This window comes from Salvia miltiorrhiza, chromosome 3 (assembly GCF_028751815.1).
Source record: "Salvia miltiorrhiza cultivar Shanhuang (shh) chromosome 3, IMPLAD_Smil_shh, whole genome shotgun sequence".
NCBI classification, from domain to species: domain Eukaryota; kingdom Viridiplantae; phylum Streptophyta; class Magnoliopsida; order Lamiales; family Lamiaceae; genus Salvia; species Salvia miltiorrhiza.
Genome location: NC_080389.1, coordinates 7127125 through 7131801, shown reverse-complemented (window position 1 = coordinate 7131801; position 4677 = coordinate 7127125). Strand labels below are relative to the sequence as shown.

At 35.0% G+C, this 4677-nt stretch overlaps 1 long non-coding RNA gene across 1 annotated transcript; it reads left to right on the top strand.

Moving 5' to 3' along the window:
* Positions 1–935: 935 nt before the first annotated feature.
* Positions 936–4376, top strand: LOC131017290 (uncharacterized). The gene is made up of 2 exons (XR_009099528.1): positions 936–2061; positions 4114–4376. It is a non-coding gene; the product is annotated as an uncharacterized LOC131017290 (long non-coding RNA).
* Positions 4377–4677: the final 301 nt, after the last annotated feature.

Genomic DNA, 4677 nt, shown 5'->3' with positions numbered 1-4677 from the left:
AAGATGATCGGCGCTCGTCTCGGTGCTCAAATCGGAAGTCAAAAGCTCTAAGCTAATGTTTTCGTATATTTTCATATATCGATTCGTAAGACCAAGCTCCCTTATTTATAAGCGAAGAAGACAATTCTAAATTGTCTTGTCTTCCTTAGTCAACAATTACGACTAAGGAATTCACACTTGAGTCAACAATTACGACTAAGGAATTCACACTTGAACGGTCTTACTTAGTATTAGAATATATCAAATATATCCTAATCTAGTCCATAATATCTTTCAGTTTTGGTGGGGTAGCCTTAGATATTTAAGATATTAACCCGTTAGTCGTTAAATATCCCGTTTCGTCTCATTTTAACGACTAATTACCCACATTCTTCGTTACTCACCCTCTTAACTCCTACTCACTTTCATTACACTCGTAATTCTATATAAATATAGAAAACGCAAGCTCGTTCTCGAAATTCTGATAAACGAGCTCGGTTCGTTTATCGAGAAATCCCGATTTACTATTCACTCATCGTCCAAAAATAAAAACTTTCATTATTGGACTCGTATCGAAAAATTAAGAATATTTCTCGACGACATGCACGTAAGATTTTGAAAGTCGACAAAAAGACGAAATAGCAGTATTTTACTATTCATCGTCAAAAAGTCAAAAATTTCAAAAACGTCTTAACGGACTCAGATCTCACTTCCGAGTTCACCGTTCTCATTCAAATAATTATCTCGAATTATTCAAATACTCAAACTCAATTACGGATATAAAATCACACATCATCCTCACATCATCAAAAGAACATCTCAACATCTTTAAAATATAACAACAAAACTTCATATAACTCCTCATCTCTATACAAAGTAATCAAACAAGGGATCTTATACCCTACTTACTCAAACTTAAGCAATTAAACACGTCATCAAAAGCCCGGGTATTACACTAATAGTTTAGTTTAAGTGGATTTGGGAGTTCTTGGAATAAGCTAGTTACATGTTTGATGCTTGTGTAATTGTACTCCTTGAATTGTAAAATGAGATTATATGATAATAATTGGAGGATATCAAGCATGCTACTATATGTTGATGTGTTGAACACGAATTAAGTTTAAGCTAAAGCATGCTAATGTGTAGTATGATGATGTAATTGAGTTCCTATGGTTTGTATTTGACAAACGTATGAATTATATGTTAAGTTGAAACAAAGGAGCTTTGCTGTCAGTTTTCGGCTTGACAGGGCAGTATGTTTCGAGGTGCTTTTGATGATGTTTTCGTAATCCAAATAACTTGAAGTTTTTACTGTTATAACTTCATCATGTGTAGTCGTTCTCTGTAAAATTTCAGCTAAATCCGAGACCAATAGACATGTCAAACTATTTTCTGAAATGTACTGCACGGAGCAGCAGAGTTCAGTGGCAGATTCTGTCTTTGGTCATATAACTTCTTATACACTTGAAATATTGTGTTTTTGTAAATTTCTTAGAAATATAGACGTTAATAGCTTTCTAAAGAAGTGAGGTTTATATTTTTCTTTGAAGTGGTTGATTTTATATAATTTTTCAAAGTTAGGATTCAAATGGGTATGTTTCTTAAACTTGTGATTGGTAGTTAATTGAAATCCTAAACTACTAAACTCAAATTAAGGTTTTATTGTTCTAATTACCTATTGAGGATTATTGATTACTAAGCTTGTTAATATGATAGTTGATGGACATAATTATGTTTATATGATTAATTACTTTGGGATTTTGTGTTTTACATGTATGGTTAGTTGTAAACTGATCTTTATGGAATGGATTTGTTTACTTTAAACTTTCTCAAGTAGAGGAATTCCTATAAGATAGGAATATTAGTTTATACTTTCTTAAAGTTCATAAGAGTTAGTATATTGGTTAGTTTAGTTGATTCAACCCTAGCTCTGCAGAAGATTAAAAGTTTATTGGGATGTTATTTATAGCTAATTCTTCTTATCTAGTTATCCAATCTTATTTTAGAATCTTGCTATTATGAAGGTGACAGTAGCAATGATAGATAAGTGAGCAAGAGTTCCTACACCGTTAAGCGTATCAGGTGGGCTTTCTAAATTCAGAATTTGAAGTGCGCACTATTTAATGATGTTTATATGAATGAAAGTTATATTAAAATTATTGATTTGCCAAATTATTTTATGAGCTTGTATGTTACCATCTACGAGAGATAGACGATATCGGCCCTATGCTGAAGCGAGATGTCAGTAAGGGTTTGTGCACATAGTTGTGACCGTGAGCCATCGAGTGTTGGATTTGTATACTGAAAGCAAGAACGTTTTATGCTTGTATACAATGTTTCCTAAGTTCACTATCTAATCTCCTATCTGATTGTGTTCAGGATTGCATATGTATGTTCTTTATCTCTATATAAGTAGATTATATGGTGTGTTGTAGATCACAGAAGACCATATAATTGGAATAACCTTAAGAGATATAATATGATCACAGCCGAAATAACTCTAGGACAAGTTATTGGTTTAGGCTACAGTATAGATGGAAGTAGTTTGTCTTGGCTACTTGTCTATACTGGTACGTCATTACGTATTGATAGGACCACAGTTTGAGATGTATTCTTCTATCTGACTTAAGTGAAGAATCAAGATCTCGGTGACTTATAAATCTTAATACTAATAAGTATTCAGATATATATGTTAACTCGTATATCACTTTGACTTACTATGGGTGAAGGTTATATACTAACTCGAGTACTCTGTATCTTGGGTGATAGCGGTTGATATATGATATTTGATTATCTGTATTAGTACCCGTATCCGGTATAGGATAATGACATCCCCTTAAGGAGCTCAATAAGGTTTATTACGCTAAACCCTGCAGGTTGATTAAGTTCAGGCGTAATAATAAAGTTTGAGTGGTACTGCTTAAGGATTATAAAGAGATTAATTAATTTAAGCTGTCAGAGCTCTAATTAATTAATGGATGTCGGATATTTTAAATACGGAGATTTAATAAGTCTAAATACAAGCCCCGACTCATCACCGGCAATAAAGGGGTAAGTCAGTATCGGTTCTCTAGTGGAATGAACTGATATTTATAAATTAATTATGGTCTAGGCTGACCATGGATGAATTAATTTATTTGAGGCCCATCTTTATTCCTTGTATCTGGTCCCTGGGCTGGCCCAATGTCTCCTAGCCCAAGAAGACAGAATTTCCGGCCCTCACTAAGATTGTGGCGCCTCCTCCCCTTTTCTAGTATTATTAAATACAGCTGTCAGCTCTCAGGAAAAGACTGATAAAAATTAGGGTTTTTGAGAGCAGAGGGAGGCGCAGGAAACGTGTGTGGCCATTCTGTCTTGGGAATTTCCATTGCTCGTTGTCCATCCAACGTTGGGAATTGAGCGGGATACAGTCGAGAAGATCAGAGCTGGAGTCAGATTTTCGCAGGAAACCAAGTTCTGGCAGTCTCCGTAAAACGGCCATAACTTCCTCCACAGAACTCCGATTCAGACGAATCAGGCGGCCACGGAAAGCTCTTTCGAAGACGAAGAAGTCGTATTTCTGCACAAAATACGATTGGAGGTCTTTTGAGGGGTCAAACGGAGCGTTGAAGTTGGCTGACCTGTTCAGCGACAGATTGACGAATTCTTAGGAATTCTTCAGGTATTTCTGAACTCCAACGTGCAGCTGTTAAATTCATAGGAGCATGTTAGGATTAATCGTTGTATGATAAATTAATAATAATCCAAGAAACGATCATCGGGCAAAGCGGAACGTTAATTCAGTTTAATATTCCTTCATCGAGCGGGTTGGCCGGTCACTGTGATCGGGAGCCTTCGGGCCGATCACTGTGTTTGAGAAGGAGGCCTACTTCTCAACACAAGGTTACATGATGAGTAGTTATGGTACATACATGTTAATTGTCTGCAGACGTATATGATGTTATGATGATATATATATAGAAGTTTTACAGTTTTGGCGTGCACAAGTTATTTTTTTAAATAAAACTCCTGTGTGATGCTTGAGATGGCAAGTTCAATATATAGCTCTAAGAGCAAGCTTTAAAGTTATTTCGGCATGTGACCATTGAGTACCTTTTTAGTACTCAGCCCTGCATATGTTTTCTAAATATGCAGGTTAAGCTGTGATGCGGATGGAAGCGAGCAGAGCAAAGTCTTGATGTTAGTGTGTTAAATTAGGCTCAGGATTTCATGTCCTCATACATGTAATCCACTTGAGTTATTTCCGCTGCAACACTTAATGTACTTTACTTTATTGATGTGTTGTACAGATTTTAAACCAATAGCTTTGAGAATTATGTCACTTAGACAACTTGTCGTTGTGATATTGTAAGTTGTCTACTCGTGAGTTTTAAAAGTGATTATTTATAATTACCAAACATTATGGTAAAATATTGTTTAAGCATGATGATTATTGTTATTGAAACATCTTTTATTTTCCATTTTCTTTTTCCTTCCCCAGTCACACATTTTCCCCGACTTAACTGTATTGTGAGTTGTCTGCTTTTGAGTTTTAGAAAAGATTGTTTATGATTACCAAATATTTTGGTAAATTATTGATTAAGCAGGTTAGTGATTTTTATTAAGATCTATTTTCTTTTTCATTTTTCTTATTTTGTTTTCCCAGTCACATTTTCCCCCGACTTAAATATCTTTAGCTTAGGTCGGGCTGTGACAAGA